At 40.0% G+C, this 23,967-nt stretch overlaps 1 protein-coding gene and 1 pseudogene across 13 annotated transcripts in view; one reads left to right on the forward strand and one right to left on the reverse strand.

Moving 5' to 3' along the window:
* The window catches only part of PHACTR1 (phosphatase and actin regulator 1), a 544,631-nt gene that overhangs the window by 117,248 nt on the left and 403,416 nt on the right, over positions 1-23,967 (reverse strand). The gene's annotated exons all lie outside the window — the stretch shown is intronic.
* LOC128593793 (WW domain-binding protein 11-like) lies at positions 8,939-10,780 on the forward strand (annotated as a pseudogene).

Below are 23,967 nucleotides of genomic sequence, written 5' to 3' on the forward strand. Positions count from 1 at the left end.
AAAATGTAGAAACAGCCTAAATGCCCACCAAACCAAGAATGGATTAACAAGCTGTGGTATATGTATATCACGGAATACTATTTAGCCACTAAAAAAGATGGAGACTTTACAGTTTTTGTATTAATCTGGATGGATGTGGAACACATTATTCTTAGTAAAGCATTACAAGAATGGAGAAAGAAGAATCCTATGTATTCAATTCTGATATGAGGACAATTAAGGTCCTATACACAGTGGGGAATGGGGAGAGCTGAGAAAGGGGAGGAGGGGAGGATGGGGACAAGGGGTGTGGTGCACCTTTGGGCATGGGACACAATTATAAGAGGGCCCTTATCTAATAAAAGCAATCAATGTAACCTGGTTCTGTGTGCCCTCAATGAATCCCCAACAATAAAAACAAATAAAAAATGAACTTGCTCAAAGTCCCACAACAGTAAGTTGAGGAACAGAAAGAGATTTTAATGTCCCTCCTTTTTTTCTCCAGGACACCACACTGTGGTGAAGATTGTTATAATGTATACAAAAACTGTAAGGCTCTGAAAGTAGAGAGCAATCTGACCATTATTATAAATTACTAGGGGTCGAAAGTCATGGCAAAGTGACATAATTGCACATCACTTTCAGGAATGTTCTCCTTGTACGGTACTCTTCGCTGACCCCCTCTCATACGTAACAAGATAGGCAGGATGCCTCCCTTCCGACCTTAACTTACTTACACCAGTCCTTCCAAAGACAGAGCTAAGTTTCACGGGGGCCACAGACAAGCTCACCACTGCTCCGGGAAGTGAGATGAAGTGGCCTGGCTGGTGCAGAAGGACAATTCAACCATGCGACTTGGTTTGTGCCTGAACCACAAAACCATAAAACAAGTGGGATGAATGTGGGGAGAGAAAGAAAATATAACGGTTTCTTTGTCACCAACCAAGGAAATGGTCCAACCCTCCCTCCCTGGGTTTGGGGTACAACGGAAAAGAAATAGGAAGAAAAGAGAAGAAATTACGAAAAGTGAAAGAAGTCAGAAGAGGAGTCAGGGAAGATGAGGGAAGGTGTGAGGCAGGGGTGTCAAACCCTTGGCCTGAGAGCAAAATGCTAAGGTCGTGAGGACTCTGTTGCTTATCTGTAGTGTCACATATCATGCAAGTTTGTGTAGGCCTTTTTGTTTTTTGCTAATCAGTTTTTCTTAGCGTGCATGTGTGTGAGTTTACCGTGTGGCCCAAGACAAGTCTCGCTCATCCAATGTATGAAAGAAAAGGAAAAAGTCTGCACACACCTGATGGACCTTCCTGTAAGGTGGCTTGTGTGCTGCACCTGGCCGCAGGACGGCAGGACTAAGACAGGTCAGCTCAAGGAGAACTGAGGCAGAAGGTCAGCTGATGACTTGGCAGTGGTTGGTCTTTGGGAGGTAGGAAATGAAAGTGAAAAGAAGAGAAACATCCATCCTTTACACACACACACACAGAATGAAAATTGGTATAGGAAGACATGAGGCAAAAGCATGCAAGCAGGTATTATTTTTATATAAAAGAAAAATAAAGTTAGTAAGGATTTATGCTAAAATAAGACTATCTATTCTAAAATGCAAGGATCTCTCTAGTATTATTGTTTTTTGTTTTTTTTTTTTTTTTTGAGACAGAGTCTCACTTTGTTGCCCTTGGCAGAATGCCATGGTGTCACAGCTTACAGCAACCTCAAACTCTTAGCCTCAAGTGATCCTCTTGCCTCAGCCTCCTGAGTAGCTGGGATTACAGGTGCCTACCATAACGCCCAGTCATTTTTAGAGATGGGATCTTGCTATTGCTCAGGCTAGTCTCGAACTCATGAGCTCAGGCAATCCACCCGTACTGGCCTCAGGCAATCCCCCCAGAGTGCTGGGATTACAGGCATGAGCCACGCGCCTGGACAAGTAATATTAAATTGTTAAAGCACAGGGCAGTATAAAATCTAAGTGACCACACATGGGGCTGTTTTTCTGTAAACTTCGTGGTTATAAAACTGTGATGATAGTTGTCCAACTCTATAAATTTGCTAAAACTATTGTGTTATTTACTTACAATGGATTAATTTGATGGTGTATGAATTATATTGCAAAAAAGCTTTAAAAAAGGGGGATTAGGGTAGAAAAGGGTAACCACTGTAAACTAAAATAAAATCTTAAGCCCCCCTAGCCAACTGAATGGATCCTCTCTCAGACAAGTAGACCCACCTCCAAAGACAAAAACAACAAAAAATCTTAAAGCTGTGTTGCCAGTTGTGAGAAGAGAGGTCAGATGTGACTACTAATGCCCTGTTCCTTTTGAAGTTATTCTTTGTTAACGGTAAGATACAAAATCATTAACAAGCCTAAGGCTATGTAAAGCAAAGATTAAACCACACACACACACACACACACACACACACACACACACACACACACACACACACACACAGAGACACACACACACGCACGCACGCACACTGGTCGTTAATTTACTTTACAGACCACTGAGTCTTGGTATATGTCCAGTTAACTATCCTGTGCCTTGTCTCCGATTAACAGACTTCCTCGTCTTAAAACATTCCAAACTTTTAGACAAAGCTCATTTCTTTAACCGATTACCAGTCAAAGAATCTTTAAACCCACCTATAACCTTGCTTTGAGATGTCCTCCTTTTTTTTTTTTTTTTTTTTTTTGTAGAGACAGAGTCTCACTTTATGGCCCTCGGTAGAGTGCCGTGGCGTCACGCAGCTCACAGCAACCTCCAACTCCTGGGCTTAAGTGATTCTCCTGCCTCAGCCTCCAGAGTAGCTGGGACTACAGGCGCCCGCCACAATGCCCAGCTATTTTTTGGCCGGGTTTGAACCCGCCACCCTCGGTATATGGGGCCAGCGCCTTACGGATTGAGCCACAGGCGCTGCCCGAGATGTTGTCCTTTTTATCCAACCAATGTACACCATGCAAGTACTGATTATGACTTTACGTGTAATTCTTGTCACCCTGAAAGGCACAAAGCTGAACTGTAACCCACCATGATGAGACTACTTGCTGAAGCCTTCCTGGGCATGGTTCTCCAGGGCCCTGGTCATATATACTCAGCTCAGAATAAACCTTTTCAAGTTATTTTACAGAGTTTGGGTTTTTTTCCATTGATATTACAAAGGAAAATAACCATAATGGTAAAAGCACTGGTTAAACACATAAAAATAGTAAGTCTAAGTAGATAATAAGAAATTAAACTTTAGACCACGGGAAGCTAAGAGGACAATATTAAATAAAAAAAATGGAAATAAAGCACATAAAGGCAAATTTCTAAAAAATAAAAAAGCAATTTTTAAACCTCTAACACCTAATCAGTAAAACCAAAATTAAAAATAAATTTGGATCCTGATTTCCCCCACAGTGAGCAAGTAGCTCAGAGAGTGGCTGATGCAACTCCCTAATCTTTAGAAAATAATCAAATTTCTGGGCTGCTGTAAATGCAAAACACCTGCACTTATAATGGTACCGTGGTAACAAGACAAAAACGTACACCAGCAAACGTGCACAGATTAAGTAGATACAAAGACATAAAAAGATTTCTCTTTTGCCTGAAATATGAGTGGTAGAATGATTTCTCAACCACCATCCCAAAAGTAGACAGAAATGGCCTCCCCAAACCACATTCAAAGGTTGGCCAAGGAAGACTCTCTAAGCTTGCCATCAAACTTGTGGCTCAGTCGGTAAGGCGCCGGCCCTATATACCGAGGGTGGCGGGTTCAAACCCGGCCCCGGCTGAACTGCAACCAAAAAATTGCCGGGCGTTGTGGTGGGCGCCTGTAGTCCCAGCTACTCGGGAGGCTGAGGCAAGAGAATCGCTTAAGCCCAGGAGTTGGAGGTTGCTGTGAGCTGTATGATGCCATGGCACTCTACCAAGGGCCATAAAGTGAAACTCTGTCTCTACAAAAAAAAAAAAAAAAAAAAATAACTAGGCAGGACACCTTGAAAGGCATGGTTATGCTGCATCTTTCCACTTGTGTACTAAGCATGAACTTTCACTCCGTATTCACTGCTTTCACTTCTTGGGGCCGTGCTGGCTCTGGATGAACCATCTTTCCAAAGGCTGGCCAATTCCTAGACATGGCAAATGCTGTGCTTTTGGGAACGCCTTTCACAGGCAAACCACCAACCCAGAGCTTGTAATCCTAACCACCTCCTTCCCTGGGCTATGTGAGGCACTCTCCACCTGTCCTTAAGCACCCCAGAGCCAGGTACCAGACACTAGAAACAGCCCCTGTGTCTCAGAGCCCTGGACGTATGTCCACTAGCCAATCCTCCCCTGCCTCCCCGTTCCTCCCATTCCCTCTGCCACCTCCTGGTGCCTCCCAGGGTGGCTCTGCTTGGGTGGTGTGGCCTCTCCTTTTAAGATCTGAGAAGACAACCAGCTATCTTTTCAATGACAGTCATCCCCTGATCTGTTGGCCTCACCATACATGAATAATAATAAAAATCTACATTTTAAAGCACAATGATCCTTGCTTTGTAAAGAAAGAAAAATCAGGGAAACTAGGAGCTATTCCTCCCGCTTAATGTTCTATCCCGTTGTTCTACAATCAGTCAGCCTGTGAGCTAGTGCTCTGGGAATGTAGAGTTTGGAGCAAAAAGCCCAAAGACCAACTGACTAATAGAGAGCCAGGAGTCCCACTGTCATCGTTTTTATAAACTCCTCTTCTGAGCCACTTCTGCACGGACCACAGAGTATTTGCTAAAAGCCAGTTCCCCATCACCTCTCCAGAATTTATCTCCCCATTCTCCCAATCCACATGGGTTTGTGATAAGCCAGGGGCTGCTCTGCCTCTTTGATGATGATAAGTATCTTGAATGGGCTCTTTCTTCTTGGGGAATACCTGGGTTGAATAAATTTGTTGAAAATAACGAGGGCATTTTCTTTTTATTTTTGCACACACACGTATATATATACTTTTATTTTTATTTATAAAAATACTTTTTTATTATTTATAAAAAAATTTTATTTTTATTTATAAAAATAATGCAAGAAAACATTTTACTATACAAAATTCAAGCAACCAACAAAACAAAGTCCTTTTCACTGTCTCTCTCTCTGTGGACCAAAGTCACCAAATCTCACTGCTACCTTTCCTTGAGATTCTCATTTTCTCCTTCTCCCTCTGCCTACAATATCATAGACAAATACTGCTTTTAAAAACATCAGTGGAATCATTCTACACATACTGTTCTACAGGTCTTTTCCTTCCTCTAACTTATCGATAGGTCTCAGGGCTCTTCCCATCAGTGTATACAGGGCCGCCTCTTTCTTTTGAAGTGCTGCATACCATTTTATGGGATACGTGAACCATGATTTATTTAACCAGCCTGCAACTGAAAGCAATTTAAGTTGTTTCCACAATTTTGGCATACAAACATCTCTAGGAACACACTTGTTCAGGCACCCATGTGAACATGTGTAAGGATTTTTTTTTTTTTTTGCAGTTTTTGGCTGGGGCTGGGTTTGAACCCGCCACCTCTGGCATATGGGGCCAGCGCCCTACTCCTTTGAGCCACAGGCACTGCCCGTGTAAGGATATTTTTATTTGTTATTTATTTATTTATTCATTGAGACAGAGTCTCACTATGTGGCCCTGGATAGACTGCTGTGGCGTCACAGCTCACAGAACCTCTAACTCCTGGATGTAAGCAATTTTCTTGCCTCAGCCTCCCAAATAGCTGGGACTATAGGTGCCCACCACAACACCTGGCTATTTTTGTTGTTGTTGTTGCAGTTTGGCTGGGGCCAGGTTCGAATCTGCCACCCTCGGTATATGGGGCCAGCACCCTACCCACTGAGCCACAGGCGCCGCCTGATATTTTTAGTCTATATAGTTAGAGGTGAAATTTCTAGGCAGGGCATTTTTATGTGCTCCAATGCATGTAAAAAAAAGAAAAAAAGAAAGTCCTATTTATGTTGTATAACTTTTAAGTACTATTTTCTTTTTTACTAACAAAAGAATAACAAGGAAGTAGAAGAAAAAGCAATATTGATGCTGGAACAAGTCATTTGGTCCTTTGCTGGGTACCACAGCAGAGACTTGTTTAGATTTTTCTCTAGGATAATCTATCTCTGTTGAATTCTCTGCTCAACTGCCTTTAAATTACATTCTGAAAGGAATAGAAGGTTGACGGGGGAAAGCAATTGAGAAATGATGGAATTTTTAGTAGCTTACTGCAGACTCTTACACCTTCTTCCATCCTTAAAATAGTCAACTTGCAAGTAAAATCTGTAGCTTTTATCCTTTGTAGATTTTACAACTTCAGTGAAAGGGAATTTTAAGCTAGAAATCTATAAGTGACAAATGGAATGAGCCTCCAGAACCTAGAACATGCCTCCACTTCCCATCTGGTTTCATGAATAATAAGAATTATTAACATGATGCAACAACTATAGCCCAGAGGATTCCAAATGAAACAATCAACCCACATTTACACTATCTCTGAAGAAAATGCTTTTATTTTTTAAGATAAAGAGACTAATTCAAAATTAAATTTATACACACAAGATATAAAAGAGGAGAAAGGAGGGCAAGGGTTTGGAGGAACGGGAAAAACTTGGTCTGCCATTTTGTAAAACCAGACGGCAGATGCCAGTTGATCTTTTATTTCATAAGGAAATTAATGAGAAAAGGAACAAGGTTGTCAATCTAAATTGAGAAAGGAAAGTAAAAAAGAAAAAAAGAATGCAATTTACTTGGTGTGGTATGGTAAACACACTCAGGACAATTTGTATGAGCACCAAGCATTATGTCCTTCACTAACTCAGGTGTTTGAGAGTGCTATAAGTATCTACATGTTTTCCCAGTAGCCCGATCATTACTAGGTAAGTAGGTTTTCAATTATGTACTAATCTGATTAGCCAAGGAAAACTTCTTGAACCACTTAACTGGAAAAAAAAAATCTTTTTATATTTAGCAGTTAAGGCAAGTGATCCTTAAAATCAGAGAGGCTGACCAGGTGAGAAGTCTTTTCCCCTCCAAAAAGCGAAACCATTTGGAAATTCCATCTGAAAGAATCCATCGAGGTCTAAGTGTCCCTGTTGTAAGATAATAAGTACAGGTCCTAATTGTGTCAGCTCTTGTTACAGTAGACATGATAGTAGAGGGTGGCGCCTATGGCTCAAAGGAGTAGGGTGCTGGCCCCATATACTGGAGGTGGTGGGTTCAAACCCGGCCCTGGTCAAAAAAAAAAAAAAAAAGAAAGAAATGACAGCAGAATCCAAGCAGAGGGGGCACATGAACAAAATCCCTCATCTCCTGCGTGGCACTCCAACCATTGTACTGATGCAATGTTACGGAGCTGGCCTGGATAAACTGCTTGGCCCACAAGGTAGGTGATGAGATCATTTGCATACTGTTGCTTGTGTTTATACACAAAGTCATCTAGAGCCCAACTTCCAAGTCTAGTTTGCAGAATAGTAACCTTCAGAGATGCTCTGAGAAAAGGGTTCAGAGGACACAGAGTTTGGGTAGGTGCCGAATACTCAGAGCGTCTGTTAACACAATGAAAACCCTAAGAAGACCCAAGGTATAGGAAGCAGTTTAACTTGACTGGATCCAGTGTTCCTTCCTGATTCACTGGACAATATGACCATTTTATGGAGTACCATGGAGTGTGCTCTGAGGAAAAGCTTCCGGGAGACGCTGATCTAAACTCCATGTTGCAGGAAGCGCAAGTGGCAGTCTGTTGTGAATAGGTGGCGGGAAGTCAGCGCACTCAGCAGGGTTGTAGTTAGATGGAGAGAGGCCAGGCTCTTTCGTCAAGAGCTTCCCTGTAAATGTTTAACTCAAACAAGACCATAACCCTTAAATCCTACAATATCAAGCAAGGAAGACCTGACTTATTCGGAAGATCCTGCTGAAGAAAAACCATCAAACATCTGTCTGTGCCTGGTAAACCCTCCATTCAGCAGAGACCTGCATTCCAGTGAGCTCCCTTGGATGGGGCAGCCCTCATACACTTTCCCCAAATTAAGTAAAGGCTTTACCACAGGGTATCTGCCTAACATTAACATCTTTGGTTTTAATATGATTGAGGGGAGATGTGTCTTTGGACACACGTTCAGACAGCATACTTCCCTCTGGGGTGACAGAATATAAGATAGACCATGTCATTAACTTAGGGGAGGATACTTGTTTTCCGCTTTAGTATAGAAGAAATGACTGCAGCCAGGTCCTACAGGAGCTCTGTTAACTAATTAGGTACAGGTGAAAAAGAAAGGGACTGCCTCCTTTTACGCTGTAATTTATACAGTTCAAGGTGCATTCTTTAGAGATCTTGATTGGATTTTGGTTTGAAAAACCAGCTGTTAAAGCACTTTGGGGTCAACTAGATAAACATGAATAAGGACTGCATACTAGACCACATTAGAACATTGTTATTAGCTTTGCTACATATGATAATGACCTTGTGGTTGTCTAGACCATTTTCCTTATTTTTCAGAGATGTATGATTAGAGAGTTCTATAATATACATTAAAACATTTCAGAAAATAAAAGCAACAGATTTGGCAAAATATTAGTAACTGTTAGGTGATGGCTGAACAATGATATAATATATAGTTATATCCTTATACAATTCTCTCAACTTCTCTCATGTTTGAAAAATTTCAAACTAAAAAGTAAACAGATAACTGAATCTTACAAGCAACAATGAGTGAAATAAAGCAAGACAAAAGAACACAAACACTATTATTCTATTTATATAAAGTTCAAAAACTGACAACACTAAATATATGGTTTAGAAATATATTTCAAGATGGTGATGGCCAGGTGGTTGACCAAAAGGCTGACTTGAAGGCCCTACAAAGTAAGAGGCTGGGACTCATCCCTTCCCCACTTGGTGCAACCCTGGGAGCCCAGCAGATGTGTTTTCTTCTTTTTCTTAATGAACAAGTGAACCATACAGATTGTCAACATGGGGCAGAGGTCTAAATCATCCAGCTAGAGTGAAAAATTCGCAAACTCTACAGACAAAGCTCAAAAGGAAGCCTGGAAGAGAGAATTAAAGAACAGAAACAGTGTACGATGGTATGAGCTGCAGTTTTGAAGACGATAGATCCCAAACAGATTATCTGAAATATGGAGATATCAAATGAAAAGGAATTTAACCCAGTACAACAGCCACAGTTAAATGAGAAAGTACTAAAAGACAAGTGTAAAAAGCTGCATGAAACCTATGAACATATTCTACGACTCTAGGAAAGAAAGAATCCAGCTATTTACAGAGAACTGAGAAAGCTAAAAGGAGAATATGAACAGAAGAGGGCTCAACTTAGATACTATTTTGTTGCTGTCAAGAACGTGCAAGTGGAGAGCATTCCTTTGCTAGATATGCCACATGTTTCCTTCAACATTTTGGTCCAGGATATTCCACTACCTGGTGCCTGGCCATCCTCCATCCTTAAGAAAACCTCAGCCTATGGACCTCCAACTCAGGCAGTTTTCATCCTTCTCTTCTTGTACATTTGCCCCCCAAAACCTCCCAACCCTCCTCCTCTCCATCCTCCCCCCTTGTCCTCTGCCCACTCCCTGTCCTCCTCCTCAAGTCTTGCAGGCGTATGGCCGTAAGTGGCTTTGCCCTAGATCTTCCTTCTTATAGGCGAGACAAAGACATGTTACATGGTCCTGAACTTGCTCAGAGGGGTCATGAGGATGATGTTTCCAGCATCAGTGAAAATGATGGCTATTCTGAGGACATGGATCAAGGTAAGTATGATGACAGTACTGATGACAGTGATACTGACGGATCAGATGGGGAAAGTGAGGGGGATGAGTTTGTGCACCGTGGTGATAATGAAAGAGACAACAATGAAGGAAAAAAAGCAGGTCTAAGTGTACGGTTTGCAGATACAACTGGAAAATCAAGGAATAAAAACAATACAAAGGAGCTGGCTCTTCTTCCAGCCACACTGTTTCATGTGGCAGGTCAGGAAATCGTTGAGGAGGGATGGGAAGCAGAGGAATTTTCAGAGGACAATGACTCTGAAGCAGAAAAGCCATCACAGAAACAGCGTAACGAGGAAGCTCATTCTGATGGCACATCCAATGCTTCTTCCCGGCAGCAGGCTCCCCCACAGTCTGTTCCTCCTTTTCAGATACAAGTACCTCCCATGCCAGGCCCACCTCCTGCTCCCCCTTTACAGCCTCCTGGCCCACCTCCAGGAGCTCCTCTACTCCTGAGACCTTCAGGAATGCCAGGACTCTGATGGCCTTTACCCTGACTTTCACCTCCAGGACCACCACCAGGCCTCCCCTCCAGCTGTCCCCCAGGTTCACCTCCAGGTTTGCCTCCTGGCCCCCCTCCTTGGAGATCTCCACCAAGGCTACCTCCCCCTGCACCTGCAGGTCCCTCTCCACCATGTCCAGCATGATGCACCCGCCTTTGGAGCCTCTACTTGGACCTTCCCTCCCTGAGCTTTCCCACCAGCTCTCTTGTTGAACCCTGGGGTTTTAAGTGCCCTGCCCCATTTGATTCAGCCACCCAAGGCACATGACATGAGAGCAGTGACCACTGAGAAGAAAGCCACAGCAGCCCCAGTGCTAAGCCACAGATCACTAGCCCCTGGCAGAGGTTACTCAACTTGCAGCCGCTGCACTCAGAATACATCACGAGTAAAAAGGGGCTACTTCTGCTCCCCAAAGAAAGTCAGAGGGGGATTCTACTGTGCCTCTTGCCAAAGCAGCCCCCAAATCTGGTCCTTCTGCTCCTGTCTCAGGACAAACTAAGGATGATACCACACTAGGCTTCTGTTCATGACAGTGGCCCACGAAGAAAGAGGCTCTTGTTAAATTTAGGTGAAAGAGCTCCTTGTCCTGTCAGGGCGTTTTCTAATTTCAGGTCAAGGGATATCCTAAAGCTCTCAGCCTTGTTCAGAATTGGCTGCTTGGAAGAGAGAGTATTTCTCCCAGAATAGATTGGTTAATGAAGCCATGCTGTTGACATCCATTCCCTTTTACACCACCATTTCCATCTCATTTCTTTCCCTTCTCCAGTTCTTTGGAAATTTGTGATCAAGGGGATCTTAGTTCCTTATTCGTTTTCACGCTGTTCTGTGTGCTGTGGGCACTCAAGGAGATATTTCCAAAAAAAAAAAAAAAAAAAAAAGTTTTATTTCAGCTTGCCTTTTGTGTTTATTTTTAATATTTTCCTGTAAATATTTTGTAATATTTTACTTACAGTGAAATAGACCACAATGTTATTTCTTAATACAAAGGAGGTTATGTGAGAAGATGGTCAATTCTTTGATTAAAATTACCCACTGATCTAAACTATGAGTGTTTCATGGAAAAACAAATGTTCTACACCAAAAAAGAAAAAAAGGAAAAAGAAAGAAATGCGTATCTTTAAGCTTTAGAATGCCAAAGAAAAGCAAGGGTATGATTACAATAAAAATTAAGACAGTGGCTACCTCTGGTGTGGACAGGAACTGTCTTCAAACAAGTACATTAAGGGGCTTCCAGGTGTTGGTAATATTTTATTTTTTGATAAAATAAAAATATTTTTTTATTTTTATAAATATTGGGCAGTGGTTACCTGGCATTCACTTTATAACCATCTATTAAGTTGTGTGTTGATGTTTACTCATTTTCTCAATCTATGTTTTATTTCCCAACATAAAAAAATCCAAAGGACAGACATTCTTCCTAACTGTGCTTCTCTTTGTATTATTGCAATGGTCTCTAAAGGGGAATAAAACACTCATCTACCATAGAATGAAATCATGCAGTGCCAGGAAGCTAGCTCCCGTTAATAAAAGGAAGGGTGGTTAGAAGGCAATAAATGCCATAGTAAGTCTTTTCCTGGTCATTTATTCAAGTAGGTCAGATAAGAGTATAGAATGGGCACTGTTAATATTTGTTAGTGTCTTTCTGTGTCTCCAAAAAGCAGGACTGGGGGAAAACTGCCCTTACAAACTGATAAAGGGGAACAAGGCAAGAATTAAAGTAAGGCCCCCAAACCCTGTAAAGGACTGGGCCTCACTAAAATAGGGATAATAATGAAACTCTGTGAAGGAACGGACCTAGTTAAAACAAAGATAATGATCAGCCACGTCCCCTTGTTTGCGTCATAGTCTATAATTGCTACTCTAGAAGGCACGGGTGGTGGCTGCAAAGATTTTTAACTTTTCTCTGTAAATAATATCACTTGTTCGGAACCTAGGGGTGGTCTTTGAGGAGTCTTCCAGTCCACTGCATTCCAGTGGATTGACAGACCCACCCAGACCAAGAAACTGTCACAACTGGTCTTGGAGCCGCCTCCCAAGGTCCTGCCTTCCAACTGACCCATCTGGACAGTGGCCCATACCAAAGGACAGATTGTTCTGCCCTGAAACCAGCCAATCAGCACACTCTGACTGTCTAACCCTCTGCCCAGCAAACTGTCTTCAAAAACCCCATCCGCCAACTCTTGAGGAGGCAGATTTGAGAAATGCCTCCCATCTCCCCACTTGGAGTAAACTCTCTGTTGTGACCCCTGCTGTCTCTGGACATTGGCTTCCTCTTGGAATAATTTTACAAAAGTTAGGACTCTGAATTTGGAAAATGGGATCAACTATTTTCAGGGTCCATCCTTACAGTCAGAAGCAACTCAGAGGAGATGGTTCTGCAAGGCTGCGGCTGCCACTCTCAGGAGTGCACCAAGGAAAATTTATGTTACAATTTGCAGATTCCATTTCCTATCTTTCTACTCCAATCTGCACAAAAAACTTCAAATCAAATTCTAACAGAACGAATATCAGTCATCTTTTCTGAGATCCATGAGCAAAAGGAATAATTCCTTTTCCTTTTATTGGCCCCTTGTTATAGGAACATGGTAGATAGAACATGATTTAATAAAACTCAGATCTGAAAAATAATGTATGTTAAGCCCCATTTACAACCTTTATTTTGTCCTTTCACCTATATATCACCTATTATGACAGACATTTTCCTTTTTCATTAAATGTGAAACAAGTGACTTTGCAGTGATAATGTCATGTAATGAAAGAGTTGATGTTAGAAGCAAAGGCTCAGTGATTTGGCACCTGTTTCTAACTTGTAAGAGAGTCTGTCATAACATCTAAGTTCTTTGTGATTGTACTCAGATCCACAATTCACATTTCCATCATGTTCGCTGTTGCTTTTAACACTCCCCCCAGGAATAAAAAAAAAAAAAATTCATTGATTTAGAGTTAGTTAAGCAAGTTTATCCTTCCAGATGTAGAAAGCATAATGGTGTACTGTATTTCATTCTAGACACCTAATTATTATTGATCCCTTTATGATAGAAGTATATCACTTAAAGCACCGAAGAATGGAAATCTGAAATCCTGCCCAAAACAGCTTAATACCCCAGCTACCACCTGTTACCTAAAAGATAATACTGCCCTTGTTCAAAGTGTTTTGTGGTGCTAAGTTAATGGAAATAAACTTGCATGCTTTTATACTCATGGCCAGATCAACCATGTTCAAAGAAGTCTTCAGAAGACAGTGTTAAGATACCATCGAATAGTTAGATGATAAAGTCTTATTTCTCTGACTCTAAGATAGCAGCATTAGACTGAAGGTTTTTTTTTGTTCTTATCTGTAGGCAGAACTAAAGTCAGCTGATAATTTTGAACTAAGGTTTTAGAAATTATATCTATGTAGTATGTCAGATGTCTAACCCAACTATATTGCCTGAAAGGGACATTTGTGTAAAGACTTGATTTTTCCCCATCATTGCCATGGTAACAGGTACTATGTATTAGGAACTGCACACTAGGTACTTTTCATGTAGTACTTAATATAAGTCTCACAACGCCACTAGGTGAGTGGTACTATTACCCCCATTTGGCAGATAAGAAGATTGTATGTGACCTGCTGAATGTGCGGAGTTGTACTTGAACACAGGCCATGTGATTTCAGTGTGTGAATGCTTCAGTATGACATTATACTTCCCTCCTCAGCCTTAACAAGCTATGAATATGGCCCACAGTGTGTCAAGCCCAGCTGTAAAGGAACATACTTGTACAGAAAGGCTATAGTGTCCATGTGTATATATATGTGTATACATACATATGTATATGTGCTACATATATGTAGGTGTATGTGTATACATGTGTGTGTATATTTAAATATATAAAAGAACTAAAGATATCATTTTTTTCTCTCTCCTAGACAAAGTTTTGGCTTGATTTTTTAGGTCTGCTAGGGCTGGCATAACAAAACACCACAGACTACTTGGCTTAACCAATAGCAATTTATTTTTTCACAGCTCTAGAGGCCAGAAGTTCAAGATTAAAGTATTGGACCTTTTGGTTTCTGGTGAGAGCTCTCTTTCTGGCTTGCAAATGGTCCGCCTTCTTGCTGCGTGTGTACAAAGCCTTTACTTAGTGCATGTACTCAGAGAAAGAGAGCTCTCTGGAGTCTCTTCTTTAAGGACACTAATCCTATTGGATCAGGGCCCCACCTTTATGACCTCATCTAATTTTAATTATTCCTTATACTGAACACAGCCACACTGTGGGTTAGGGCTTTAACATATGAATTTCGGTGGGGACACAAACATTCGGTCCATAACTCTCTTAAACTGATCACTTCTTAAATCATTTTATTAAGTTAGGCAGTTAAAAATTACTGAATGAGATTTCACATATGAAGACCAAGCTCATTGCCTTGCACATAAAACTCAATCAGCTGTGATTGTTGTTATTAGAACTCTTTCACTTGAGAAAATAATTAAACTGTCCAGAGGAAATGAAGAGTCACAAATGTATCACTTCATTCTCTTCTTTTACATGTATTTGGTAATGTAATATCATACGTTCATGAAGGCAGTTACTTCTCAAGAGTCATTTCCCGTGGCGGGAACTACACAAGAAAGTAGTATGCAGATTTGTGGTTGATTCTGCTATCCTTGAAATACTGAGATACATCAAGACTTTCACACCAAAGCAGAATTGAAATGCTCATCAGAATAAAATGCTCCATAAAAATAGATAACCAATTGATTAAGCATCATTTACTTTGCAGACTCTATTTCAGTGCAATAGTAATTTTGACTTGACTTAGGTGATTACATATGTGTGAAGCTAACTCTAGACGTTTGCTTCTTTTTTACTGGTGTCTCCGCCTTTCCTGCACCTGTACCACACATTGTAGCCTCATTATCAGACTTGACATTTAGTAGTATATATCCTTTAACTTGGTTCTTCAGTTGTCCTTGCTATTCTTGGTCCTTTGAATTTCTATACATATTTTAGAATCAGCTTATCTATATGCATAAAAAATCTACTGGGTTTTTATTAGAATTACATTGAATCTAAACATCAATTGACACATTTACAATACTGAGTCTTCCATTCCATGAATATGGTACATCTCCTCCCTTATTTTTTCTCTGATGTTGTTACAAATGGTATTTCAAACTTATTTTTCAATACTTGGCATATGGAAATATAATTTATTTTTATATATTGACCTTATATCAAAGGATCTTGCTAAATTCACTTAGTTTTAATAGTTTACCAATTATTACTTTGTAGATACATAATTATGTCATTCATAAATAATGGTTTTACTTACTGCTTTTCAATCTTTAAAACTTTACTACTTTCTTTTCCTTTATGGCCCTAGCTAGGTCCTTTATTGTCATATTAAACAGAAGTAGTGAAAACAGCCTTTTCTCATTCTCTTCTTAGGGGAAAATCTTTCACTATTTCAAAATTAAGTTTGAATCTGCTGTGACATTTTTTATTTTTATTTTTTGTTGGTGCTTTACAACAGAGTTCATAAGTTCCCTTGTTTCTACCTTGCCTAAAATTTTAAAGATAAATGTTGAATTTCACTAAATTTATATCTGCATCTATGAGTTGATCATAACATTTTCCCTTTATTCTGCTAATAGTATGAATAACATTGACTAATTTTGAATATTATACTATTTGCATTCACAGGATAAATCCAACTTAATTTTGATATCTCCTTTTAAATACATTACTGGGTTAAATTTTCTAATATTTTATATAAATTTTTTATGTTTATATAATGAGAGATATTAACCTATAGTTTTCCTGTCTTAAAGTATCTTTATCATGTTGTGGTATCAAATTTATGCCAGTCTTCTAAAACAAGGTGAGAAGACTTTTCTCTTTTTCTATTATCTAGAGTAGCTTATATAAGACTAATATTTCTTTACTAAATATTTGAAATAATTTGCTTTAAGCAATTTGGACTTAAAGTTATCTTTTGGCAAAGTTGTCACTTACCAATATTATTTGTTCAACAAAGATAGCAGTTGTCATGTTTTCTATTTCATTTTTCTCCTTCTCAATTTTTTTCTTTCTTTTTTTGTGGTTTTTGGCAGGGGCTGGCTTTGAATCCGCCACCTCCGGCATATGGGACTGGCGCCCTACTCCTTGAGCCACAGGCGCCACCCTTCTCAATTTTTTTCAAACTGATTTTAATTAAAAGAAATTTTCTAAATATGAGAAAAAAATCCAAGTAATTTTGAAATATCCCTTCCTATTTTGCACAGCAAGCATATTTTGTTTTGTTTTTCTGTCTCAGCCTTCTTCTCTTGCATGACAAGATGCTTCAACCAGAAACAGAGGCTGGGTTTGGCTCTTCTGCACCCAAACATTTGTCAGCTAATGATAAAAACACTCTGGCCAAACATCCATTATTTTCAAGTAGGAGAAAGGAATTATTCATCTGTAGTAGAAAAATATTAATTTTTAGTAGCTGCATACCATCCCTGAAAAAAAAAAATCCCAGAATATTTAAGTAACAGGTTTGTGAATCCAACATTAACCCTAAATGCAATTGAAAAAACTGAAAAACAGGCACCATAAAAGAAGAATGAAGCAGTGTCTTCATGTGTGCAACAGAGAAGAAAAGTCTAAACGCACAGTGCTCCTCAAAGCTTTCCTTGAGGCGTTCTTAGAGAATGCCATCAGTCCTCAGAGTAATGATGTTGCTCCCCTATGTGCAGACTCAGACTTCTCCACTCATCTTTTATCACTGCAACTTCTGAGTTTTGTTTCTGACTGGTATTTTTACACTTCTTTTGAAGTCAACATAACGTGCATAGTGAAAGCTGACAAACATGCATAAAAATAGCAAAAATCATGTCTTTCATTTGCTTGAACCTGATTCTTTATGACATCACAAACAGAACTCTGTTCCATACTTCCTTGCAGTTTCTCAAGGCCAGAGATTGACTTACAGTTGTCTTGAGTTGGGTTGATCTGAGTATAGTCTTGGGCCAAAACAGCAATTTAGAATTCAAATTCTGATTTCTAGCATGATCTTGGCTGTGAGAAGATAAAGGATTTGGCCAGCTGATCTCAATGGTATTCATAGGCAAATGCAAACCATCAACCCATTTCTTTTTTTCTTTCTGACAGACTCACTGAAGGAACTGATCCACATCATCAGCTTAATAGAAAAATCTTGCCCCCAGTTGTAATCTACACACCATTATAGGAGCAAGTGATAAAAATAGATCAATTCACTTGATTTGATCCCCCCATCATAAAACATCCTGTCACTTGACAAAGCTACACTAGATAAATTAATTGTTATAAAACCATGAAGATAGAGGCTAAACAGAAAATGTGTCTGAACTTTGTCATGTATTATACCAAAACCATTAGCTCAGTGATGGTCATCTGCTTAATTTTTTAAACATTGTGATAAAATACACATAACATAAAATTGTGTTATAATTAACCATTTATAAATGCATCGTTCAGTAGTGTTACATATATTCACATTGTTGTACAATCACCTCCAGAACCTTTTCCTCTTACAAAACTGAAATTCTGTACCCACCAAACAATAACTCTCCTTCCCTGACAACCACTCTTCTACCTCCTGTCTCTATGAATTTGACTATACTGTGTACTTCATTAAGTAGAATCATATAGCATTTGTGCTTTTTTTGTGATGGGCTTATTTTTTCACTTAACATAATGCTGTAAATTGTGCCAGAATTTCCTTTCTTTTTATTCTTTTTAATTTTTTATTTTTTTGAGACAGAGTCTCACTATGTCACCCTTGGTAGAGTGCCGTGGTGTCACAGCTCACAGGAACCTCCAACTCTCAGGCTCAAGTGATTCTCTTGCCTCAGCCTTCCCAGTAGCTGGGACTATAGGCGCCTACCACAACGCCCAGCTATTTTTTTTGTTGCAGTTGTTTTGCTGGCCTGGGCCAGGTTTGAACCTGCCACCCTTGGTGTATGTGGCTGGCACTGTAACCACTGTGCTACGGGCACCGAGCCAAGAATTTCCTTTCTTTTTAACGGTGAATAATATTCCACTGTACGCTTATTTATTCATTCATCTGTTGATGGACACTTGGGTTGCTTCCACCTTTTGGCTTTTGTGAATAATGCTGCTATGAACATGGGCATGCAAATATTTGAGATCTTGCTTTTGATTCTTTTGAGTATATACCCAATAGTGGAATTTCTGGATCATATGGTAGCTTTCTTTTAAATTTTTTTTTTTTTGCAGTTTTTGGCTGGGGCTGGGTTTGAACCTACCACCTCCGGCATATGGGGCCGGCGCCCTACTCCTTTGAGCCACAGGCACCTCCCTCTTTTTAATTATTTTAGGAACTGTCATGCTGCTTTCTACAGCAGTTGTGCCATTTTATGTCCCGCCAACAGCACACAAGTATTCCAATTTCTCCACATCCTCACCTACACTTGTTATTTCCTGTTTCTTAAAATAATCCTGGTGGCTATGAGGTCATCAGCTTAGTTTTAATATGTCAAAACTCAGGGAGAAGGAAATTACGAAAATCTAGACTTGTAATATTTGGCTGTGAGGTTAAATGCTTCTAAGAGTTGCCATTTCTTCACCTCAGGTCATAGAAATAATATCACAAACTAAAGGCCTCCTGTGACCCTTGGAAATTACAAGACTTTTCATTTCTTTGCAATGGAAAAGCAGGGATGGATTTTGTGGCAAGGAAGAATAAGTTAGGAAGAAAGGTTAACTTTTTTTTTTTCAGAGAAAGAAATGAAGTTTTTTATTATTGTTTTATTTTGATTTCTGAAATACTTGTCCACAAATTTCTCTATAATTAATGAAGGAAATATCCTGCTTCATTGTGTGTGACCTTTCATTATGTGAGCCAAAGTTTGTTGTTTATAAGGAAATCTGCTTAGCTGCTACATGATCTCTTTCTGAAGCTTCACTAGGGCTTGAAACAATACTGTTCTTTCAAGTACAATTGCTCAAATGAAACTTTTTGTGAAATACAAAGGTAGTAATACGGATTCTATGAGCCTTCTAACTTCATGATTCAAATAGATAGAAAATATAATGGAAAAAAAGAACTATTCTGTGTAGCAGTTGTTGGCACACATGTTGGGCAGACAACTGGAAAGCCGATCCTTTAGGTTTTGCAGGTCATACTCTCTCTGCAGAAACTATTCATTTCAGCTATAGCAACCACAGGCAGTATGCAAATGAATGTAGCTGTGTTCAAATAGAACCCTTATTAACAAAGCAGCCAGTGGGACACATTTAGGCCATGGGTCATACTTTGCTAACCCCTGTTGTATAAGATCCAAGGAAAAGAATTTTAAAAATTAGAGTTTTCTCATCAGTAGAAGGAAGAGGAACAAGCTTTCATGATTTGTGGCAAAAAAAAAAGGCAAATGGCAAAATAAACCCTCTTGATGTGTGTGATTTTATTAACAACTAAGTATAAAACTGTAGCTTTCATGTAAAAATGCATTTCATAGCTCCATGTTTGACTCCTGATTTCAAGAAGCTTAAGATAGAAGAAAATCAACATAACCTTGGATGTGGAATCTTAATTCTTTCTCAAAAAATAATGGCTGATTTTACATAGAAGAAAATCTCAGGGGACAGACAGAACTTAAACACAAGTCATTAAACAAATCTATATTTCTGGTGTAAGGAAATGATATTTTCCTCATCAACATAAAATTAGAGGCTCTAAGGTCACCTCTGGAAGTATGCTCCTCCTCAGAGGGTGGCCAGGTGAAGGTCTTCTGACATCCATCTCATTTTCCCTTTGGAGGTGTCTATCCTTGACCACACTCTAGTTGGAGTACTCTAAGACCTCTCCTCTCAAGTCAGCCTTGGGCTTGGCCAATAAGAAATGCCATTTTCAATACAAATAATTTCATCCTCCTTCCATACTAAGAGACCTGAACAGTAGTAGTATGGTTCCTAGTGGGTGACAGTCATGTCCCTAGAAATATAATCCCAGTTCCCATAAATGCCTCCCAGAAAAAGCTCAACACTGCCGAAAAAATTTGCTATTTGTTTTTAATAATATGCCTCTAGACTCCCATATTCTAGAGCATTTCCTTTAAAACTTACAGCTATAAAAAACTTACAGCTATAAATCCTTTCTTTGTCCCTTTGAGGTGGGTATGTACCTTCTACAACCCAGCAATGTCTTTCAGGAAGACAGGGGAGCTATCTCTTTGAAATGTAATCATCAAGAAGAATAGAACTCTTCACACCCTTAGGTCTCTGGGGGGAGGGCAGGAGCCCAACTTCCATAAGCACAGGCCATGTCTTAATCGCAACCCAGTAAGGCCCCTCAGTACTCTTCCTTTAACACACTCCAGTGTTTAAAGGGCTTTTGCCTTTTGTTTCCATGGAGTTGAGCTCAAGTTACACGAGGGTCTCTCCCCTGTTGCAGTAGTACTGAATTAAATCCACCTTACTTACTTTAATTAGTGGCTGGCTTTGTTTCTCTTTGACATGTTGCCTTCAGGGGAAACTGCTCCATCTTTAATGCTCAGGCCCCAAGAGGGTTAGAACTCCTTCCCTTTTTTTTTTTTTTTTTTTTTTACTTAGTATGTTTTTGAGAAACATCATTATTCCCATTCAGGGAGGCCCAAACAGACTTTCTGACTGATGTGTCACAGCCAAGTCCAACAGACATTTTTCTCTCTCACTTGGAGCCTGCCCGTACAGATCTCAATTTCTAGAGAGATAGGATTCTCTTCCTAGGTCAGTGGTTCTCAATCTTCCTAATGTTGTGACCCTTTAATAGAGGTCCTCGTGAGGAACTGCCCTGGGTGAATAATGATAGAAACGGCCTCACCTACTCCTGTTCCTAGTGCACAACTACAAGGTTCACTCCTGCAGAACAGCCACACCTCAGTACAATATAATAGCATGGGATTCAAACAACAGGCATTACCAAACACATAAACTTGAATGTTATTTTATTTTTATTTTAGACAAAAGAAGATGGAAAAAGGTGTATTGGTGAATTAATCCAAATAGTTTGACTTTCAAAAATGCCATTTTTTTTTTTTTTTTTTGTAGAGACAAGAGTCTCACTGTACCGCCCTCAGGTAGAGTGACGTGGCATCACATGGCTCACAGCAACCTCTAACTCTTGGGCTTACGCGATTCTCTTGCCTCAGCCTCCAGAGCAGCTGGGACTACAGGTGCCCGTCACAACGCCTGGCTATTTTTCTGTTGCAGTTTGGCCGGGGCTGGGTCCGAACCCGCCACCCTTGGCATATGGGCCACAGGCGCCGCCCCAAAAATGCCATTTTTAAATGTAGAATCTTTGAATTAAAATGATTTATGTCCAGAACCAGTTCACTTATTCAGCCATTCACTTATTCTGTCATCAAACACCAAGTTTCTTTACAGTTAAGATATTGGACTTGGCTGGGTATGGTGGCTCACGCCTGTAATCCCAGCACTCTGAGAGGCCGAGGCAGGCGGATCACCTGAAGTCATGAGTTCAAGACCAGCCTGTGATAATGTGAAACCTCATTTCTAAAAATAGCCCGGCATTGTGGTGGGCACCTATAGTCCCAGCTACTAGGAAGTTGAGGCAAGAGAATCGCTTGAGCCCAAGAGTTTGAGGTTGCTGTGAGCTATGACGCCACAGCACTCTACTAAGGGTGACAAAGCAAGATTCTGTCTCAAAAAAAAAAAAAAAAAAAAAAGAAAAAAGACATTGGACTAGTTCTAGCTAGAAGTCACATTCCATTAACTCAATTCCTAGTACATCTCAGAAAATTACTTTTTATCTTCTGTAAAAAGAAAAACAGAACAGAACCAAACTAAACCCAATTCAAATGCCTCATGTTTTCAGGCTTTGAAAAGCCCCTTGCACATCCTGGGTCTACTGCCTTAGTGGCTAATTTCCCTATTACGCTCTTCAGACAGTTTCTCCTTAATGAAATGCAAGCATATCTCATTTGATTGCACCTCACTTTATTGTGCTTTATAGCTATTATATTTTTCACAAATTGAAGGTTTGAGGTAATTCTCTGTCCAGCAAGTCTATAGGCACCATTTTTCCATCAAACTTTTTCATTAGTATCATATCTCTTAGTGTTCTGCTATCAGTTACCTTTGATGTTACTACTATAATTGTTTTAGGATACCACAAACCATGTCTGTATAAGATGGCAAACTCAATCAATGAATGTTATGTGTGTTTTGACTGTTCCACCAACCAGCCATTTCCCCCATCTCACTCCTTCTTTTCAGCCCTCCCTATTCCCTGAGACATAACCATATTGAAATTGGGCCAGTTTCAATAATTAATAACCCTAAAAGTGAAAGGAAGAGTTACACATCTCTTACTTTAAATTAAAAGCTAAACATAGCGCGGAAGGCGTGTCGAAAGCTGAGATAGGCCAAAAGTTAGGCCTCTTATGCCAAGGAGTTAGGCAAGTCACGAATGCAAAGGAAAGGCTCTTAAATTAGAAATGCTACCCCAGTGAACACATGAATGATATGAAAGTGAAGCAGCCTTATTGCTGATATGGAGAAAGTCTGAGTGGCCACGACAGAAGACCAAACCAAACACAACATTCCCTTAAGCCACAGCCTGATCCAGAGCAAGACTGCAACTCCCTTTAATTCTGTAAAGGCTCAGAGAGGTGAGGAAGCTGCAGAAGAAAGGCTAGGAGCTGGAAGAGTTAGTTCCCTCCATATAAGAAAGAAGCCATCTCCATGACTTAAAAACGCAAGGTGAAGCACCAAGTGCTGACGTAGAAGCTGCAGCCAGTTCTCCAGAAGACACAGCTAAGGCCACTGGTGAAGGGGGCTACACTAAACAACAGATTTTCAATGTAGATGAAACAGCCTTATAATGGAACAGGATGCCACTGGGGAGTTCTTATGGATGAGCAAAGAAAGTGGTTTCTTGAGATGGAATCTATTAGTGAAGGTGCTGCAAACATTGTTAAAAGGACAACAAAGGATTTAGAATATTACATGAACTTAGTTGATAAAGCAGCAGCAGGGTTTGAGAGGACTGACTTCAGTTTTCAAAGAAGTTTGTCAGTAAAATGCTATCAAAGAGTATCACATGTTACAGAGAAATCTTTTAATTTTTTTTTTGCATTTTTTTGGCCAGGGCTGGGTTTGAACTCCCCACCTCTGGCATATGGGGCCAGTGCCCTACTCCTTTGAGCCACAGGCACCGCCCTACAGAGAAATCTTTTATAATTAAAAGGAAAAGTCAATAGATGCGGTATATTTCATTGTCTTCCTTTGAGCAATTGCCACACAGCCACTGCTACCTTTAGCAACTACTACCACCCTGATCGGTCAGCAGCCATCAAGATAGAGGCAAGATCCTCCACCAGCAAAAAGATTATGACTCGGCGGCGCCTGTGGCTCAAGGAGTAGGGCGCCGGTCCCATATGCCGGAGGTGGTGGGTTCAAACCCAGCCCCGGCCAAAAAAAAAAAAAAAAAAGATTATGACTCACTAAAGGCTCAGGTGATGGTCAGCATTTTCAGCACTAAAGTATTTAAATGAAGGTTTATATATCGTCTTCATAGACATAATGCTATCATACACTTAATAACTACTGTATAGGGTAAACCCTGGGAAACCAGAATGTTCTTATGATTGCTGTATTGAAATATTCACTTCATTTTGGTGGTCTGGAACTGAACCTGCAATATCTTTGAGGTATGCCTGTAAGTCATCCTCTCCATCACTGT

Source organism: Nycticebus coucang, chromosome 9, assembly GCF_027406575.1.
Source record: "Nycticebus coucang isolate mNycCou1 chromosome 9, mNycCou1.pri, whole genome shotgun sequence".
In the NCBI taxonomy this organism is placed as follows: Eukaryota; Metazoa; Chordata; class Mammalia; order Primates; family Lorisidae; genus Nycticebus; species Nycticebus coucang.